General features: G+C 44.0%; 1 protein-coding gene and 1 long non-coding RNA gene across 2 annotated transcripts in view; one reads left to right on the top strand and one right to left on the bottom strand.

Annotated features, from left to right (window-relative positions):
• LOC126518758 (nose resistant to fluoxetine protein 6-like) overlaps nucleotides 1-22,047 on the bottom strand; it is a 173,445-nt gene that overhangs the window by 23,477 nt on the left and 127,921 nt on the right. The window lies entirely within an intron of this gene.
• Nucleotides 1,629-11,307, top strand: LOC129381805 (uncharacterized). The gene is made up of 3 exons (XR_008609938.2): nucleotides 1,629-2,493; nucleotides 3,634-3,770; nucleotides 8,862-11,307. It is a non-coding gene; the product is annotated as an uncharacterized lncRNA (long non-coding RNA).

Here is a 22,047-nt window from a genome sequence, read left to right as displayed (position 1 = left end):
ACCTGCGCAGAAATACATTTATTGAGGTTAATTACTCGCAGGGGCCTCTCATCAAGGAAATTAACAAAAATAAAAAATTAGCTGGAGAGCTTACGGCAGGCATTACTAAATCATGACCAGGGAGCTTACTGCTAATCATTGCTTTCTACCGTTACTAACGTATGGGGCCGAAACTTGGAAGTTACCAAAGAAGCTTGGGAAGACGTTCAGGACCGCGCAACGAGCGATGGAATCAAAGTTATTAGGCATGACGATAATAGACTGGAGGACAGCGATCTGGATTAGAGAGCGAACGGGGATAGCTGATATTCTGGTTGACATTAAGAGGAAGAAGTCGTGCTTGGCAGACATTGCAATGCGTAAGGGAGAGAACTGCTGGTCTATTGGAGTTGCAGAATGGGTGCTAAGGGAAGGGAAGCACAGTCGAGGACGGCAGAGAATAATGTGGACGTGATGGAATTGGGAAACTTGAAGACACATGGAACCAGTTAGCACAAGACAGGGGTATTGGAGATCGCTGGAGAAGCTTTGGTCCTGCGATTGATGTCAAAATAAGCTGATGATGATGATGATGATGTGACGACATCCATGCCAGCTTCGCGGCATGTCATTCATGTTATGACATGCATGCGTGTCATGCACGTTCTGATAGCTCGATTTGCGTCGATTGCGGGGTGGGGGGGGGGCTAGTAGCGGCGTAGCCAAGTGGGGCACGCCGGGCACTTGTAACGCTCACTAACAGTAAATTTTTTGCTACTATGGCAATGGCCTCGCTCCTTCCCCCTCCACGGTCAATTGGGACCCCACCCCCCCTCACACGAAAAAATTTTCTGGCTACACCACTGTGGGGAGGGGGGTGTAAGATTGCTCCAGACGCCTCCCCCTAACTTGTCAACGGAAACGGGGGAGGGTTGGGCCGCTGCCACCGGGCCGCAAGCCTTAGGCAGCCCAATTACTGGCTGCATTTCCCTTTGGACGTGAATACTGCTCTAATGTCATTACACTGTAGGATTCGTGGCGGTTCGAGGGCCCCCATGCGACAATAAAAAAAAACACATACAGCCATCAGCAAGTCTTAGCTTGAGCAGATCTTTGGGAGCTGGGCAAGACTCTCATAAAAAAAAAAGCTTGGCACCCCTCTTACATTCATTGTCAACTCTGGGTCACCGCTGATTGCACATTTCCGGTAAAAAAAAATCACACAGGAACTCCTCTCGGATTTGTCTAAGTATGCGTAAGCATTGTGACTCTTCCTCATCCACACGCAGTCCATGTCGTTATCAATGTTATGAGACTTGATCCGACGAGTATAAGCGACAGCGCTGCGGCGACACGAGCTGCTGTGGTCGGCGGCGCCAAGCGAATGGCGGAAGCAAAGTACTGCAGGTGGCGGGGCCAGGTGCGCTGTGACGTTACGTTCGTTTTGAGCCGTTATCGCTCTTTAGCACTTCTGAACCGCGTCGAACCATTATCAACCGTTCTCCGGCGGCGGCGGCTGCTTGTGGCACGGCCGCGCGAACCGTATCTCGAAAGCGAACTGCAATTTGGACAGAGTGTGCCCACTGCTGAAAACTTCACGCGCTGTGTTCTCACCGTTTACTTCGCTTTGAAACATAAGCTGAGAGCTTCGTGAGCGCTGTGTTCTCGCCGCTTCAGTCGCGTTGAAGCGAGAGCTAGCACGAAGGTGAATTCACTCGCTGCTGCGGGTTCTATTTTGAAAGGTATCGTGCGGTACGGACTGACGGACGGATGGTTTTTATTTGTGGGTAATTATAGAAATGCTTACGTTATAAAAAAAATCGCAGGGTTCGCGGATGTCGCGATAACAACCAACTCCGTCTTGATCGCCCCCCTCCCCACCCCGGGAAAAGGGACACTACGCCTCTACCTCAGTTGAAGAAACGATGATGAAACGTTAACGACAAGAACGGCATTTTCTAACGCGTTGTCTTATGGCCTCCGAGATTTGCGCGCACAGCTGGCGCGCGCGAACCTGGGGGGCCATAATTGGCTGCTTAATAGCATTAAAGGGCAAAAAGATAATACCAAACGACACAGTAAAAATGCAAACAAAGAACTGATCTTCGCTATACTGTTTGGGGAAAAGAAATAAAAAATTAGACAGCCGCAACACACGCCACTAAAGCCACCACCGCCGGCATAACGCGGAACCAACAGTTGGCAACATTCATTCGCGCTTCATTGTCCGCTTCGTCTCCGCAACGAGAGCCGCCATCCTTTCGCGCCGGCCGTATTGTCATAGTTTTGTTTTTCTGCAAGTCCGCGCACGCAGCTCATCGGTAGATGCACGGGTGCACGGCGTCGCATTGCGACCTGCGGCATTTTCTCGTGTTCGCGCAATCGGTGTGAAACATGTCGCATGTGAAATATTTGATAGAAGTGCCTCACGTCCAAGTCAAGCCGCCGTACGGGTGTAAGCCTGTGTGCCCCGTTCTCGGAAGCGTCGACGGGTTTCCGGCATGCGGATTTCAGGTACGTGCAAATGCGTTTCGCCCTCCTATTGAGCTCCGGAGCAAAGCGTTCAATATTTCATGTGAAAGATGCAGTGCCCGTCATCATCGTGTGAATTTCGAGCGGCAAACGAGAACTGTGGCACTTAGAGCACACCGCGGCTGCTAAGTCAGCGTTGAAATTGTTTTACGTTACCGTAATATGTTGCTGTCTGTCTAATCTGCGGCTTGTGGACAGCTAGCCCATTGACTTTTGCTTGTGGCAGCGATAGGTATATAAATGAAAGCGGTAATAATTTTCGAGAGCAGATAGTTGTTTCGCGCGATGTTTGGTCGTGTTCATGGCGTTATGAAAGCTAGAAAACTAACTGGCTTGATCGTGCTTAGTTCCAACTCTAAGGGGCGTAACGTTGGCGCTGTATATGTTTGTTTTCTGTGCCGCGAGTACCACTTTCATGCTTTTGTTGCATGAGAGTGGTAGCTGCTGCATGCCGTCTGGGCAGAATACAATAAAAGCAATTTCCTCACTTTCATACGTATGCAATGTGACGTAACAAAATATCCAGCGTTTTATCCGGAGCGTAAATGTCCAGTATAGTTTAGTAAGAAACTCAAATTCTGTCTTAGCTTAGTAGGCGTGAAACAAGTGAAGCTCTCATTCCTTTTTGAATTGTTCGCCCAAACCGCACCGCCCGCAGATGCGTCATCGGGTAATTGACAGTAGCTTCGCTACGTGAGTTGTTTTATGCGCCAATATTGCCCGGTTAAGTATCCTGTTAATTTATGCCGACGCTCGTTCATCTTGATTTTAAGCGATTACTATCCCCGAGTACCGGACGATGCCAAACTTGTTGTGAGGTGTAGCAAACGCGGGAAATTCAAAGTGGCGTGGCTGCAAGTTCCTGTTTTTACGTTTCTTGCATTCAAAGCCAACAGACACAGTATCACTGATTTATTTCCATTTCTGCTGTACTTGATCAATCTAATGTGACAACTGCATTTGCTCTTTAATATTCTCCATTTATGTGGATTCAGCTTGGCTGCCAGAAAATGCTTGAATTTTTTTCAGTATCCAAGTGACGAAATATTTCACTTACGGCCGTGTGTGAAACACGCAAGATGACAAAACTGATAGCAAAATGATGAGATGTTTCTTTTATAGCGTTTGGACTCGACTTTTGGTGAGGATGTCGATCGACCTTGGGCCTGGTGACAGCACACCCGACATGGCCAAAGTGCAGCCTATCAGTTGAGTGCCCCCGAATGGACCATCAACATCGGAAAATGAAACAGAGCCAGGTAGGGGCAATTTCTACTTTGGAACAGAATACTGACAGCTGCCTCTTTTTTTAAGAACTAAATAACATATTTACAAACCCATCCTTCCTCTTTGTGCAGCCTACATAGAATTGTTTTTTGCTTGTTATACAGATCTTCAGAAAGCAGTTCTTCTGAACCCTTTCTGCATGCACAAATAAATAAAGAGGAGTGCACTTTCTGAAGAAATTGATGCACTGAAATGTGCGTTCGACACAAAATGAGATGCAAAATAACCAATAACATTAAAGCGGTAAAAAAAAAAAAGTTTGAAACATGTTCTAACATCATAACCCGCCTTGGCATACGGATCTAAATATAACAGCAACAGAGGTGCATGCAGAGAAGTGTTTGTAAATGTTTGCAAGATATGTACGTTGTCTAAGAAATTGTTTTTACTTACTCGGAGCTTCTTCGTGCCGTGGCAGTGCAGTAAAAGCTCAAAATGATGCCCCTGCTCCTAATAAAGCACCTTTAGATTTTAAAATTAAATTATGGGCTTTTACATTCCAAAGTCACAACCTGAAGTTTTGGGAACCTGGCCTTCTTTAATGTACACCCGAATCTAAGTGCATAAGCGTTATTGCATTTTACCCCTATTGGAGGGCAGCTGCCATGGCCTACATTGAAGTTAGGACCAGCATGACTGAGCAGCATGGCATCATAATAAGTGGGCTATAACACCAGGTCAAAATGAGAAATACTGCTTAGAACTACCAACTTCTTGGCTCACAAGCACTTTGCACTAAGTTAAAGGAGTATGGAGTACTGACAGCGACCACTTATGTACCAATTTCTTTTTAGGCTGACTCTGTTATTAGGGTGCGAAGCTTCAATTAGTCAAAACCAGCCTAAATTACAGAACCAGCTCAAAACACGCACCAGGTATAGCTGGATTTGGACATGAAAATGGAGTCAATTCATGTCGCCGAAAATGGAGGTGGCAGTCACACTATTTCATGCATTTTGCCTAAAACATAGTCAATAATAATTAATCAATTTCTAAAATATTCTTTTCAAAAAGTTTTTTTCAAGCATGAAAGGAGGAGCCAAATGGTGTTCAGGTGCACGAGTGGTTAGTTGCATGGCACTTTTCGCATGTATTCACTGGCTTCTTTCAAGCTTGAAAAAAAAACTTGTTGCACATATTGAGCAGTAGAAAGCTGGATTGGTAATTTTTCAGGATGCTCTACAATTTTTGCACTGACACTCTTGCTTTGAATATAATATTTGAGCAGTTAAATAATCGTTAATAACTAATTACCTAATTAGGAAAAATGCAAGAATTGGCTTCACTTCCTCAAAACAATGGCAAACGACATTACCTTGGTGCTGTCCAGCTACGTGGCACTTTTACATATTTAAAGCTTGCACATGTCAGACAGACCACCTGGTAATTACAGGGCATATATAGCAGTGGCTAAGTTGTGTGAGCCAGCCATGTGTAGCGAATCATGCGAAACGGCCATGTTTCTTTGACTTAAGGGCATGATAAGATTTACATGCTCGACACCTTGTATCAGTGGGTTCTAGGCCTGTCCGTAGTTTAGCTGCTACATAAACAATATTTCTCCACGTGTAAGCTCATATGCATCTTCCAAGTATATTCCCTGATGTGTCCAAAATAAACCATGCTCGCGCTTCCTTCATTATGTCTTCATCTGTTGCTGTGCTAAATTTTTAACATGCAACTGCACAAATTTTCATCTAGTTTTCATATTTCCTCGTTGTTTGGTGGCTTTATTTATGAACAAGTTGTTTTCGTTAAACCCTGTTGCACACAGCAGTACACAGCATTTCTGCCTAGAGTGGGAATTTTTTTTTTCAAATTGACATTAATACACCTTGCCTGGGCAATGTAAGGCATTCTACATAACACGGCCCTGCAATAATGTTTTATATTGCATTCCAGCATCATGCAAAAGCTGTTTACTTACCAGATTAGAATATGTATAAGTGTTGGAAGTAACAGAACTGGAAGAAGCCAGCAGATAAAGAGGCCAAGGAAAGCAAACAGGAACATGTTTTAAGTTTTTTATATGAAGTATAGAAATGATAAATTCTAGGTAAATGAAAGTGGATTAATATATCCACCTGTGGGTGAGGAACGGACCCATAACCTTCACATTACGCATGTGATATACTAACCACTGTGGTACTACGGCCGTGTTCGAGCGTCGACAATCTGAGGGGCCATTGTGGACGGTTGAATGCTGCCTCGGTGGCACAGTGGTTAGTGCATCGCATGCCTAATGCAAATGCTGTAGGTTCGTTCTCCCCCCATGCCTGTTTTTTTTTACCATTTTCATTTCCCTTTATCATTTCTACATTTAAATAGAAAATTACGAATAAGTTTCCACGTGCCTTCCCTGGCATCTTCCAGCAGTGATTCAGAAAAAGTTTGACCCTCAGTATCCTTTCTTCTCATTTGGAAGAACAGGAGCTTCATTTTAAAAATAATGAGTTCACTTTGTTCAGCATCTCAATGTGGTCTCAAATCTTATCACAGCATGTGTATTACTAAGTGAAGTTTTTGTTAAGATGATGATATAGCATGGGACCTAATTATTAGCCTTTGTGTTCAGATATATGACTAGTCTAATAAATCTTATCTTATTTTAAGAAGCACTTCTAACATGGTCTGATCATGTGTTTAAAAAAACTAATCTAGCATGATTTCAGGTATAACTGTTGCCCCTGAAAAATATTTGGATCATCTGCATTGCTATTGTTTTTAGAGAGCACCAATACTGCTTTGGTTGAAGTAGCCTCGTGGAACATGAAGCATCGCTTCTTGCTGAGTCAAGGAAATATCTGCATATCTGAGGTGCATGTGTCATATGCTCGAATGCTGTTTAAAGGCTGCTAATAAGAAAATTACTTCACTTGCCTTCCAGAGATTGCTTCAGTAGTCTATGCTACTCGATCATAAACAATTTACCAGAGTGGACATTCATCACAGTTGGCTTTGCAATGTATATGCAAAATACCACAATTGCCTACTAGACATGTGACTGCACTAAAACTTGGAATTAATGACCAGTAAGATTTATGGGACAGCAAAACTTGTGTTTATTACTCCAGAACAAAATGCCAGGCACTTCGGTTACTTCTGCCATAGAGTTTCTTACAGTAATTACTAGAGGGAACTCTGGCGCTCCAGTCGTACCACCATGGGAATGATGGAAAGCACATGGATTTGTCTGATATACGTGCTTGTGAATTCAGACGTTCTTGTGGCTTCGTATATTATACGCTATATAAATCTTATTGTCGTAAATTTCAGCGCAGTCTATACTCTTCGAAGTGCAGAAGACGGCGCCAACACGCACAATTGCTATTAATTGCAACGATTGAGCTTGTCCAGGTGGCCAAATCGAAAGGCGCCAAGCGTCTCAAGGCACTGGTATGCCCGCGATTACTTCATCAGGGCGTTGCACTCGCTTGTCGTTACATGCCTCCGTGGCTTAATGGTTTCAATATCAGACTTCTGCTCTAGAGTTCCTGTGTTTGAATCCTGTCGTCGGACGATTTTAATGTTTATTTATTTATTACACAGTATATTGTTGAAAATGACTAGTTTACAAAGTCACAAAGCCGCTTGAAGCCAAACAGGCGAAGTTTAGGCAAATCCATGTACTTCCCATAATTTCCATGCTGGTACAGCCGTTCTTGTTTGATCTCCTGTAGACACTAATGTCAGAGTTACCTCTAGTGATTATTGTATGAAACTGATTTCTGCACCTCACTCTTGCAGAAGCGGCGCCACACCTGCTGCGTAAACATGCACTACCTTTCGTCCAAGTGCAGGGAATGCTGTGAACTCGCCCTGTACAAAGCCTGCACTAAGTAAAACAAATCACAACGAGCAGTTGCTGTCACGTTGAACTGGTGGAATGAGTATTGAAATGCAGCACCTCCTGAATTAGTTCAGGAAGTGCAGGTTAATCAAGTGGAGATTATATAGTAACAGAAGTTGAGTGATTCTGCATTACATTCACGAAATATACTTCATGATACTTTTGCACTTATTTCCTCAGTTATTAAGAATCCATTTTGCATTGTTGGACAAAACTACAGAATGCCAACATATTTTCTAGCATTCACTGGTAGCAAACATGTCAAAACTTGTTCTAGTTTCTGGATTGCCGCTTCAACCGTTAACCCCCTAGTTAATTCCGGAAAAATGTACAAAATTTTCCAAATCTTTTACGTACTCAATTTTTCGGTGTCATTCTCATTCTAAAAATAATTACTTTATTGGTCTCTGGTTAGAAATAACACAAAAATAAGAGCTGCTCTTGAGGGCAGCTTTCCCTCAATGCCGACTGTAACTCATCTTTGACAATAACAGCAGCATAACATCGGGCAGAAAGAGGGCGACTCGTCATTGGCGATATTGGTACTACCTGCAGTCACTAGTACAGCTTGGGATCAAGGGTTAAAGGTTGCGGCTTCGTTGCTGCCAAATTTTAATTCTGCAGCTGTTACACTTGGGTGTAGCGTGTGTATGTACGTGTGCATGCATTAAAATGACTTCACGCTAGAGCAAAGCAACTGTAGCGCAGAGAGGCATTAGTCATCTTTATATATTTGCTTTGTGAAGATGCGCTAAGTTTATCTTTTGCAATATAGACTTGGTGCTCTTTGGCCAAAGATGACCCTGTGCTACTAAAACCTATCAATTAGCTTTTTGCAGTAGCAGGTGCTTATTCCTTTTTCGGGATTGGTGTGTGAGTTTTAATTTGTTTTTCTTGAACTGTGCAATTCCCACTCAGAGGACTGCATGTCATCTGAGGTGTTCCTTTTTCAATCAAGAATGTTGAGGTTGTGTTTGTGAAACTCGATTTCTTGCCTCAAACGAGCTTGTACAAACTGACCAAGCTGATAATTCTACCTGCTTATATATGAAATATGTTGCGGTTATGAACCCTCATAATGAATGACACATAGTGTAAAAATTTTATCTATTAAAACAATTTAATGAAATTTTTCATGTTTTTCGCGTTCGTGTTCACTTCTCTACTCTCGTGTCCTGCCTGCATGCCTCACCTCTTTTTTACCACAATGCAGGGGGAAAAGGTTCCGGTAACACCATGCATTCAGTATGGTGGCCCAGACGTGTATGCAAGCAATCTCCTTCATGTGGACCAAGAACTACTCTGCAGTGTCTCGCAGACTTCCGTGCGAAGTCCTCAACATTCTCGTCTCAGTGGAATGGCTGCTCATCTATCTGCGTGTCCATCACCAAGACGGCCAGTTGTAAAGCTCCTGTACCCGTTTAAGAAAGCTTAATGATTTTTTAATTTAGTTTTCACGGTTGGCCGTAGAATCTTAACATTTTTTATGTTTATAACATTTTTACCTGGCACAAAGTGGTGCAATAACTTTAAACCAGTGTAATGTATTTAAGTGATGCTCGCTCTAATGCCTATCTGGTTTTGTTAGTGTTTAAGAAATTTGTATGTCTGATGAGGTAAGAGCATTTGAATTTGTCATCATGGCTCGTTTCAATGAGCTGCTAGGAAAAAAGTCGCAAAACTTATCACACGCCAGTTGTAGCATTTTTGTTTTCATGATTATAGTATACACGTTTCAAAAGATGGAAAGTGGGCAAGAAAACCTGAAGAACATAATCATTCTAGGATTGTCATGTCCTTACAACTCTGCAATGATAATGCCTCATACATCTTGGGAACACATTGGTCACAATGCCTACAGGTATACTTGATAAGAGAATAGCTTGCACCCAGATTTGCCACACAGTTGATGGCTAATGGCTTTTGTTTGTCGTCTTCGTGTTACTACTATGTATTCAATATTCATTTAGATGTAAAGGACACTAGAGGCACTGAAGTACCAAATGGCACTTGCATTTCAGGGGACAAAGTGCCCAGCATGCCTGTCACAAAACGTGTTCTAGGGGCTAGCTTGCCTCTATAGGTAAATGGATACCAGATGCTCTGTGCACAGTGTAATCGGTGTACTTGTCTGGAGTGCTTGAAAGATGTGCTACGGGCTGTACTGGCACTGTCTGAAGATAATGCATGGTTCTAGAAAGGCTGCAGCTGAGCATCTGCCACCATACTGAAGGAACTGTCCTAATTTTGTTGATGTTGAAATGTAGGAGCTGCAATGAATAGTTGTGAATGTGGCAGTGCTGCCAAACTAAAGCACAAATTACACACCTCGACTCACACAATGCACTCTGAAAGTTTTGCTACGTGGTATCTGTGTTTGCTGCCTGACCTTATGGCACCTTTACGAGCAATCGCAGGTGATTGCAGCTGCTGAGGCTTTATCAACTGGCAAGTTGAAAAAATAATGCTGTGCCACCAGTGTGGCTGCACATTCCGAGATGCAAGCTATCTTGAACCAGGTGTTCGGTAGACAGTACCTGTGCAGCCAAAACATGGTGTTTGAGCCCTATAGGCAACTACGTTCACAACTGCCCACAAGTGTGCTGTCGGAACAGAAAGTTGAGAACAAGCAGCATTTTTACCGGGGTTCAAACATTAGTGCAAGTCATTCTTTCACCAAGGCTGGTAATCATGCATATGTAATGAGAACAGGGCATTTGTTACACACAAGGCGTCATGTGTCAAGTTTAATTAGATCAGTAATCTATGAGATGGAATTATAAAAAGTGTACCTTTCGTTCCTCAGTGGTCTCTTTGAGAGATGACCATTTCCGGCAATTTAGTTTTGCCTTCTTATGTCTAGATTTGGTGTGCATATTGCAACTATAACTAACAGTCAGTGCTCTGTCCTGCCCAGTTTTTATGCTGCTTTTGTGATATTTGCAATATTTTGCAGTTCAGCTGCAAAATATTGTCTATAGTATTATATATTGTCTATGCAAGTATATGTCTTTACTATTACTAGTTTTCATGTTCATTAGCGACTTACATTAGCCATGCTTCTTTGTCTCTGTTAGGATGCGAATTTCAGTATCTTCAGAACACGTGTGTTAATCTGAAGTAGTCTTTTTGTTGTTTCCTTTTTTACTTCCTTACTTCCTGATATGTTTAACTGATGTCTTCATACCTTGTCATGTTCTTACGCTGCGGTTTTTTGCAGTCACCTATGTATATATATATGTTCTTCGTTTCAATAAAAATTTAGTTGAGAGTTAGCGCTCATCCTGGTCTGCTTCTAGTCTGTGTACGTGTCACTTCGCGCTACAATCCAAGATCATGTTACTGTACCAACTCGCCCAACTTTCTGTCCTTGCGTTGACATAGACACACTCAGACTTGTTCTTACTTATGTGACCGGTTATTTTTGTACTTTATAAGATTCAGTGCTTTTCGGATGAAAACATGTGATAATTCGTAGTGAGATTATTTAAAAAAAACTTTTCTGCTTAAAATTTATTTGAACAAGCCTGTGCCATTATTCGGTGCTTGTCTTTGTATTGGTATGGTTTTACTCCTTATCTTCCTTTTTACTTTTAAAATGTGCAAACATTATTATGTAAGCATTTCTCTTTAATGAAATAAATACTTTTCTTATGACATTTCGTCACAAATTTTACAATGATTTTGTTCAATTAGGTAAGCTTAGACTAGCTGATTGTTATTCTGATAGCTTAACTTACTATGCCTGTGGGATATTCAATGCAAGCACATGGTGAAAAATAAACTAAATTATTTGGTATAAGCAGGTCACTGGCAGTAAATGGAGCATACATATATTTCAGGAAATAGTGCATGCTTATATATTGAACAGCATGCACAGCTACACAAGCTGTTTTGTTCGTAAATGCTGAAACAATATTCGAAGTGGAAGCGCTTTGTTGCACTTTGTTCTTTGGCTTTCAGTGCTACCTTTAAGTCATATATGTGAAAGTACTAGTAGAAGCATCCCGTGGAGATAAATGACAACTTTGATGAATAGGGGTATAAAATGTGCGCTTAAAACGGCAAAAAACTGCTTCACAGGCAAACGTATGCTTCTGTAGTACTGCACTTGTTACCGTCGCCAATCCATGCATTGCTTGCGCTCTATTGCGTTCAATATGAGCTACGACAACGAGCTGTGGTGTCTTTCCCTCCTGGTCGAGGTGGTGTTGCGAAAATTTTTGACCAAGTGGACGTTTTTAATTATTTCTGAAATGCATGCAACCATGCTTTTGGCTGTGTGCTGTTTCCACGGAGTGATAAGTACTGGTGCACCAAGGTGCGGGAGGTCCTGTGTCCTTTGTGCAGCGCGCGTTGTTATTGCGCTCTGCATCCTGCCGGCAGTGTACTATCACTGCAGAGGAAGATTACAAAAAGCATAGGATGTGTGCATTTCTGCGATCATGAGACTTAAATTTTTTGCCTGAAAGGGTCGCACGTTATGCTTCCACATGACGGACCAGAAGCGCAATATGACGACGCCTCACAGATTCTGGCTCATACTGAACAAGGTAGTACCATAGCTAAGGCTAGGCAGCATTCACAACAGCTAGACTGCCCATTAACTACATGGCTGTAGTGAACGCTAAAATACTTGCAGGGATAACACCCTTTCGGAAGGGTGTTGTCCATGCTACACCCATATTGAAAGGGTGGTGTCTGTGTTACACCCCATATAGAAAGGGTGTCGTTTGTTTTACACCCATAGGCAAGGTGACGTCATATTAACACCCCTTCTTTTGTGGGGTGTTAATTCGCATCCCTTTGCTTGGGGTATAGCAGTACACCCAAAAAGGGTGTCACCCATGAGACAAGTCATTTACACCCTTAAGGGTGTTAAAATTTTTAGAGTGTAACGAGGTGGACAAGCATAAAGAGTGTTCGTGCTGTGAGGTATTAAATGCATAACTAATTAAAGGTAGCACAGTATCCTAATTCTTATGACATTACGCAACATACATGGACAGCATGTTAGAGTACTGTTGCGTTCTGTGAGGCCATTTTTTCGTCGATGATGCGTGGTGTAGTGTCGAAAACTTCAAGTGCATAGTCAAAGCATCGCTTCGACCACATCTGCAGTGAACTGCCGCCCATGATCGCCGATGGGGACTTTGAGAGTTCTGTGTCGATGTGACAAAACACAGTATAGAAATATAAACTTTGGCTGTTGCAGCCGATAGCACAGCAGCTGTCTCACAGTATGGTGCAAAGTGATTGGCACGCACGACAATCCAGCGATTTCCATCGGATCAATGCGGCAAAGGACCGAGAAGGTCAATGCCGACTTCCTCCGTACGAGTACTTCCGGATGGCACAGGAGGTAGTAGACCAGGAGGATCACTCGTCGGGTGTTTGTGACGTTGACCCTTGTTTCAGCTGGATAGGTACTGTTGATCGCCTAAGAGACTTTAGCCCAGTAGAACTTTACTTGTACCTGGTAGAGCGTTCGAGCAGATCCAAAATGACCAGATGCTGAAGCGTCATGAATAGCGCTCAAGATGGAAACAGCAAGACTCAGCGGGACCACCAGGATACATCGAGGGCCTGTAGCAGAATAGTTCTTTTTATTCAATACCCCATTACTAACGCAGAAACGAGTGGGCAGTGCTGATTTCCTTGCAGCAGTGAGCAGTGGCTCTAAAGTTCATTATTATTGTTGCTCGATCTTGAAGGTATTTGTAGCAGGAACTCCTTGCTCCAGTGATACGATATAGCGCTCAAAGTTGTCCGTGTTGCAGTCCAGTCCATCGTTGGAAGCGGCATGCGTGAGAGGCGGTCAGCATTGATGTACCGTCGGCCGCTTTTGTGATAAACGGTAAAATCATACTCCTGTAAACGAAGTCTCCAACGCGCAAACGGACCTGATGGATCCCGGAGATTAACCAGCCAGCAGAGAGAATGATGATCTGTCACCATGGTGCCCGTACAGGTATGACCGGAAGCTCTATGCTGCGAAAATCCCTACAATACATTCTTATTCTGCGGCGGTGTAGTTGCACTCGGGCTTGCTTAAAGAGTGACTCGCCTAGGCAACGGCCGCTAGTTTCCGTATGAACTTTGTAGGAGCCGCAAGGTCGAAGTTTTTGAGAATGGGATGGGTTTACAGAAGAAACTTCAGCTCGCGAAAACTGGTGCCACATTCAGGGATCCCTTCAAAGGGAACGCCCTTCTGAAGGAGGTATGTCAGTGGATGCGCGATGTTGGCAAATCCGCGAACAAACCAGCAGAAGTGTGAGTGACGGCACACGAAACCGTGCAGCTCTTTTACTTAGCGAGGCTGTTTGAAGGCATTTCCATTAGTAATCTTCGCTGGGTCGGGTCGTACGCCGTCCTTATCCACTAGATGGCCCATAACAAGTGTTTGGCACTCTCCAAAATGACATTTACTCGAGCTGAGCACCAACAAATTTTTTTCCAAACAGTCAAGCGCAAGATGGAGACATGCTTTGTGGACACTGAACGTGCACCCGAAAATTGCTACATCGTCTAGATAGCACGTTCACACTTACTAATTCAAACCACGCAGGACCTCGTCCATAAAGCGTTAAGTGGAAGGAGAATTAGACAGCCCGAACGTCATGACAATAAATTCAAAAAGTCTGCGTGGTGTTACAAATGCTACTTTCGCCTTCTCTGCCTTGGGCATAGGAATATGCCTATACCCCGACCTCAAGTCTAAAGACGAAAAGTTAGATGCTGGTGAAAGGCAGTCGATAGCATAATCAATACCTGGAAGAGGATAGTCATTCACTTTAGTGATGGTGTGGAGGCGGTGCTACTCAATACATAATCGCCATATACCACCTGTCTTTTTAACCACATTCACTGGTGCTGTCCACGTACTACAGGATTCTTAGATTACATTCCCTTTTTAGCAGTTCGCGGACTTCGTCGTTGATGACCTTGCGTTCCGATGGTGATACGCTGTACGGCTTCTGTCGCAAAGGTTGGGCAGCACTCGTGTCTGTGCGAGGGGGAAATGATGGTGGTCACTCTTGCTGCGAAATGTCAAACAGTCCGACATGTGTGAGCGCAGTATTCGCCGTGTCATAACGCTGGTTTGTTTAGAGAGACTGTTGACCGCAGTTAGAATGGAGGAGTCCGCAGCAGGGCAAGCATTAACGAAATAGCATTCATCCGCAGAATCAGGGGAATCTGTAAGAATGGGGAATGACAGCACTTGGTCTTTGTGGTACGCGGCAAGTTTCAGACCATGCAGTAGTATTGCAGGTACACTGGAGCAGTTTATGGTCCATGAGCTAGTGCGTCCGTGAGCACCTGACAGCGTGCAATACGGTATCAGCACATCTCTCTTCATACCTCTCAGATAAACAGGCTTCCGTCGCGGATAGGAAAACAGACGACTGAAACACGTTGCAGATAACGAAGCCACAACTGTGTCCCTAGACGCACAGAGCGCACTTTCGTGATTCGGTGCGCCTTCCATAAGCGCAGCCGAAAATCTCATGCGTACACTAATTTCTCCCGTTCGGCAGTCGACAGTGGCAACAAACCGCTAAAAAGAGATCAAAGGCAGGATTACTTCATGCGTGAAATGAGGTAGTGGAAAGAACTGCGTTCCACCCGATCTAACAAGCACACTGCACACCCACACTGGATGCCGGAACTCCCCACTCACTCCGCGAAACGTACCGCAACGGTGCCAGCGAAACATCACTTTTCATCCTCGCAGGCTTTAAACGCAAGACTCATCATGTCCAGTAAGGCGATTGTTGAAATTCCGTCAATAAGTACAGACACATTATTCTGAAGCATACGAATGGGTGGAGGTATCTGTTCACATCGAAGATTATCCAGCGAGCTCCCCTCCAACGGCCACACTGATTAGTTTTCCTGAGCTGGCGACAGGTAGTGGCGACGGCTAGTGACGCGGCGGAGACGGCTAACGTGGGGAGCGGGTGGTGGCGTCAAGCAGCGACCGGATGCTCGAGAACGGTTCTGCAGCGTTACAGGGTAGTGGTGAGGAATGGTTCTTCGATATGCATGCGAGGGCAAGTACGTTTAAATAAGTGGAGCGCAGGACTGCCTAGACATCGTCGATCAGTCGAACCTCGATGGTAAACGACAATGGACGAACTGCTCCTCGAAGCGCTCAGCTGTGGGAAGTGGTGTAGCAAAGTCGCTGAGCCTGCTGCACAGGTGGAATGGTCGGCCTCCTTGCAAGCCTGCGAAGGCGTTCACCGCGTCGTTTTTCGGTGTAAATGTGCCCTGATGTGACCATGGCGCTCCTGAGTGGCTGACGTCTATTTTTATTTATTCATATTATTTAAAGATACCTTACAGGCCTCAAAGTGAGGCAACGAGTAAGGGGGGCAGTACATAGAATATACATAGAATACAAGACATCTATAAACCATATCTGTTTACAACCTACAACCGCAAGTGCAACCGAGATGAAAAAAACAATTATTTAGTTCGCGATTCACTAGGGAAAAGAAGAAAACATAATATAATAACAAGGAATAAATGACACTGATTGTTTTCAGTGAAGTCGTGTAATTAACAAGATCAGAGTGTTAAACGGTAATAATGAAAAAAAAATGACAGAAAAGTTACGGACGCGACATTTCAACGAAACGGTAAACATAGCGACATAACGATAATATAGCGACAATAAGCTGTAAAAGATAGTGGAAGTACAGAAAGTATTGTGCGACAAACGTAAAACTGCACATTTCTTTAGTCATGCATTCAGTCGAGGCATCACGGAATGAATCGTAGGTGGACTGGCATGCAATGCTGTCCGGGAGCGAGTTCCATATTCTGATAGCACGAGGAAGAGCAGAGTAATGGAATGCTTCTGTAGACCCGTAAAGGCGGGCATAGCTGAAACGATTATGAAGTCTATGTGACGTGGAGTATGGTCGTTTCAAGCATGCAGGTGTTCGAGTGGATTGAAGGAATTTGTGGAACAGTGATAAAAGGGCAATGTCACGGCGAGTGTTCAAGGATTGTAATGAAAGCTTAAGTTGTATTTGTGTTACACTAGACTGGTAGCTGTAATCGTTTATGATGAAGCGGCTTCCTTTGTTCTGGATCCGTTCTAGCGTTTCAATTAGGTATTTCTGGTGAGGGGACCAAATGGGAGATGCATACTCGAGCTTGGGACGAACGAGAGTTAGGTAAGCTAGCTTGCGAACATTTGAAGGAACATTTCTTAAGTTGCGTCGCAAGTACCCCAACGATTGGGAGGCATTAGCTGAAATGGACGTGATATGCTCTGTCCAAGAGAGATTCGATGTGAATAGAACTCCTAGATACTTATATTGTGTAGCTGTTGTAACAGTGTAATTGTTAATATGGCAGGGATACGGTGAGGTTGCCGACTTCCAGGTAAACGACATTGCTTTGCATTTCGTGGTATTTAAAGTCATTAGCCATTTATTGCAGCAGTTAATGATTTGTTGAACGTCTTGCTGAAGAACGAGATGATCATCTGAGTTTTTAATTGGGCGATAAACTATGCAGTCGTCGGCGAATATTCTGATGGTGGAGGACAAAGTTTGAGGTAGGTCGTTAATAAATATTAGAAAAAGCAAGGGACCGAGGACGCTACCCTGTGGTACACCAGAAGAAACCTCTGTTACGGAGGAAGAGTAGTTATTTGCAATAGTAAACTGCTGACGATTAGACAGGAAATTTCGGAGCCATAATAAGGTAAGACAGTACAATTTAAGTGCGGAGAGTTTTGATCTTAGGCGACAATGTGCGACACGGTCGAATGCCTTCGAAAAATCAAGGAACAAGCAATAAATCTGTCAGTTATATCTTAAGTAAGTATGTAGGTCTGTTGTAAATTCAAATAACTATGTCTCGCACGAGAGGCCCTTGCTAAAGCCATGCTGATTATGAAAAAGGAATTTGTTAGTCTCAAGATGTCTGTAAATCTGCGAAGCAATAATGTGTTCAAGCAACTTGCAGGGAATGCATGTCAATGAAATGGGACGATAATTCTCACAGGAGTTCCTGTTGCCATTTTTAAATACAGGTATAACTTTCGCCATCTTCCAATCTGCGGGGAGGTGGCAAGTCGCAAGTGACTGTCTGACCACGTGAAAAAGAATTTTGCTTGATATTTGTACCGTATTCTTTAAAATCTTTGAGTTTATACCATCTATGCCACATTAAGAAGACACCTTAACAATATTTATGAGAGAAGAGAGGCCCTCCAAAGTGACTTCAATAGGTTCCATGTATTGGTAGCTAGTTCTGAAACAAAAGGTATATCTGAAGTGTTCCCCTGTGTAGATACAGAGCTGAAGAATGAATTAAAGACCTCCGACCATTCGCTGTCTGGAATTGGAATATTGCTGCTCTTTTGTAATGACAATTCATCTGATTCGTTGTTAGGCTTCATTATTTTCCAAAACTTGGCAGGATTGTTCTTAAGCAGCTCAGGAAGATCATTAGAAAAACACTTATATTTAGCTTCACCTAAAGCTCAGCAGTACGATTTAAGGTACGTTTTGTAATTCTGCCTCGCAGCTGATGTGCGATCTCGCTTAGCGATATTATACAAGCGTTTTTTCTTGTTCCTCATGCGCTGAAGCTTTTTAGTAAACCAAGGGTGCAACTTATCGTTAGTTATATTAACGAGTGGAAAATACTTGTCTATTAACGCGCACAGTGTATTTGTAAACATGAGCCAGTTTTGTTCAACGGATCTATCGTAAAATGATGGCCACATTGTGTTTTCGAAGAAAGTTTCAAATTCTGAGATAATTGTTTTATAATTGCCTTTATTGTAATTACAAATTTGTTTTCTCGTTTTACCCGTAACCGGTGGCGTTGTCTTCATCGTTATTTGGAGCAAATTGTGGTCGCTGAAACCATCCAAATATTGTATGTGACCTTTTGTTTTAAGTGCTGTACTAAGAATGAGATCTAGAACATTGGCACCACGTGTGGGTTTCGTGACAGCTTGAAAGAGATTAAAGTCTAAAGACAAGTTGATGAATTCAGACGATATATGACAAGGAGATGGTAAATTCGTCCAATCGATTAGTGGAGAATTGAAATCCCCAAGGAGATAAATTAAATCAGCCGGGAAGAGTTCAATGGCTTTGTTGATTGTGCCGCGGAGAGCATTGATGAAATAACGGTTAGAATCTGGTGCACGGTAACAATTACCTATTAGTATCCTAGAAGATGAGACCGTGCAGGCCACACAAACAGTCTCGAGATCAGAATTAGTGTTGACCAAAAATGACGTAATGGTTTTCTTTACACCAATCAAGACACCGCCTCCTCCTTTAATAGAGTGGTCACACCTATAAATGTCGTACATGTTTAAAGATGAAAAGATTTCATCATTCGTTATTGCAGAATGCAGCCATGTCTCTGTGAAAGCGATAATGTCCGATTTACTGCCTTCCAAGAAGGAAGAGATGAGATCGCGCTTTGATAATATGCTTCGTATGTTGGCATACGATAATGATAGCGAGGGTGAAGTCGGGGTTAATTTAGTACTTGGTGACTCTGTGCGCATGCTCCCAACCGTAGCTATCTATTCAGCGGGACAACTGCACTTGCAGAGCCATCGTAGACATAAGTTCTTGATTCAATACGCAGCTTGTGCACTGAAAGCTTGAAAGCTTTATTCTGGGTTTTCGCAAATTCAATTAGCTTTTGTCTAGCACGTCGAGTTTCCGTTGAAAAATCTTCGCGAGTAGAATATGACGTTCCCTTCAGTTTGTGTGCCGAAGAGAGAATGCGATCTTTGTCCTTAAAGACGGTCAGCTTGGCTATGATTGGTCTCCGTTTGTCCTCGCTATATCTTCCCAACCGATGCACCCGCTCAAATTGTTGTTCACTTATTTTGATGCCAAGCTTATCCGCACAGAAGTCCATTATTTTTTGCTCCAACTTTGTCCAGTCTTCTCTAGCGTTATCTTCCAAACCGAAGAAAAGCAGATTAGAACGTCGCAGCCTATTCTCGGAGTCATTACAGCGTGCCTTAATAACCGCCACCTGCTCAGACACCACGCGTACAGCGTCGGAATCTGTCCCAGCTTTAATTGTGCAATTTAACTCCATTGCTTTTTCCAAAGACACAATCTTTTCACTTAAAATTTTGATTTTGTTGTCAGCTTCCACTTGCTACTCCCTGGCAGACTTCAAATCAGCTATCAAGAAGCTTGACCCTCTTCAAGCCGGCGGATAGCCTGGGCAAGTGAATCTTTTTCACCTTTTGTCATAGGGCCAGGATTGGTTTCTATTTCTCCCGAAAGCAATAGTGAAATAGCAGACAAGGTACGAAATTTGCAAGTAAACAGAGCCATCAAAAACTTCAATTATTCAACAGACTGTGGTGGGCACGACACCGCCAACACCGAAGTGGGGCACCGACACCGAAGTGGGAGCCAGCCAGCTGTCCTTTACATCCTGCCTCGGCCGCCGTGAACGCACGTGATGTAATCCTAGGTTGCCAGGTGGACCACTTGGGTTCATCTTTAACTGGCGGGTGATGAGCTGGAGTGAGCAATTGTCGGTGCGGATCGGCAGGCGGCAGCAGCAGGCCGGCAGGTGGTTGCCGATCCAGGCGAAGACACATGGACGATACCATCAGCGTTATCGTAGCCTGTAATCATAACCAGCGTGAGTGCGACATCTTGGATGCGATGTCGTGCCCGAAGTGGGGGCCAGCCAGCTGTCCTTTATATCCTGCCTCGGCCGCCGTGAACGCACATGATGTAATCCTAGGTTGCCAGGTGGACCACTTGGATTCATCTGTAACTGGCGGGTGATGAGCTGGAGTCAGCAATCATCGATGCGGATTGGCAGGCGGCAGCAGCAGGCCGGCAGGCGGTTGTCGATCCGGGCGAAGACACATGGACGATACCATGAGCGTTATGGTAGCCTGTAATCATAACCAGCGTGAGTGCGACATCTTGGATGCGATGTCGTGCCCGTCGCACGTCGACTGTGACACATATCGACGGTTGCCACGAAGGCGCTGTGTGTTGTGGGGAATAGGCAGCAGGCTGTTGCATGACGTTGCACGCAAGTACCTTGTGTTGCAGTACTTCACTACCACGCTTCCTGTTGAAGCATAAACCCAAACACACATAAGAGTGTCACTTTTATTTATTTTAATGATTAAATATCACTAAAGTTGCCTGACGGCAGGATTCGAACAGAGGAGCCCTAGCAAAGCAGCCTGAAACTCTAACCATGAGACCACGGGCACATGCCTCAGCAGCAGGAATAGGACACCATTAACGATTTCTCGCACTCAAGCCAGAGCATTGACACGCTAGATGCGTTTCATTACAATATAAATTATATGAACTCTATGCTATGTTTCGCCGTCGTTAATAATTACACACAAAAATACTAATTTCTTTTTTAAATGTGTTTTTCTGAAGAACGTTACGCCCATTATCTGCACGATTATTGCGTTACAGCTTGAGCGCCAGGCGGCGGCATTTGCCTACGCGTCTTCGTGTTGTGACTGCATAGGCTGCTGCACAGAAGCAGCTGTATTCTAAGACCTCAACATTCACAGCTTGCTGGAAGGAATTGTATCACAGCTAAGCAGATCCTGGCAGCTTGTGCCATCGTTTTCTCACACGTAGCAACAATTGTAGTACCTGTCGGTGCGTGGTTTGTGCAGGGAAGCACCGGGTCCCTGACTTCGTGCAAACATTCCCCCACGTGGTAATTGTGGTAACGCCAGCCGAGAGGTTCATGTGAACCGCTAATCGCACTGAAGCAAGGAGGGCCACTCCGTGATCCAGACGCAAGAACAACGTGCTGCTGCGTGTGAGGCACAAGCTGTAGCTCAATGCCGGCGGCTGCAAGACGCGGTGCAGCGGAAACAGGAGTATGAGGACAAGCGACAAATGCCGAGGATACCTTGTAGTCCCAAAGTGTGTAGCGGGCGCACACCGTGCCCGCCCTGAGCATGCCACAGTACTAGAACGCGAGGCCGACGCAAGGGGACAATGCCGACAACACCTTGTACTGCTAGCCGACGCTGCTCACAATGATCGAGTTCGTTCTCTCCAAGGATGTCTGTGCACGTCATGCCACACGAGTTTACATAGCCAGCTTATGTTTACTGCCATTCATACTGCCACTAAAGCGACGAACCTCACTTTCTCTAATATTCTGATTTATTTATTTATTTATTTATTAATTTATACATACTGCAGCGCAATTTGCGCTATAGCAGGAGTGAGTTAAGAAAAGGTACAGAAAATACATTGGAGTATACAGCGGTAAACACAAGTGAACACTTTCACAAAAGAGCACTGATGAAAGAAAAATACACAAGAAGCTATGCAAATGCTGCCAGGCATGGGTGAGCACAATTATGCATCTGGGATGGCGGT

Source organism: Dermacentor andersoni, chromosome 1 (assembly GCF_023375885.2).
Source record: "Dermacentor andersoni chromosome 1, qqDerAnde1_hic_scaffold, whole genome shotgun sequence".
NCBI lineage: Eukaryota > Metazoa > Arthropoda > Arachnida > Ixodida > Ixodidae > Dermacentor > Dermacentor andersoni.
This window is presented reverse-complemented; position numbering and strand designations above follow the sequence as displayed.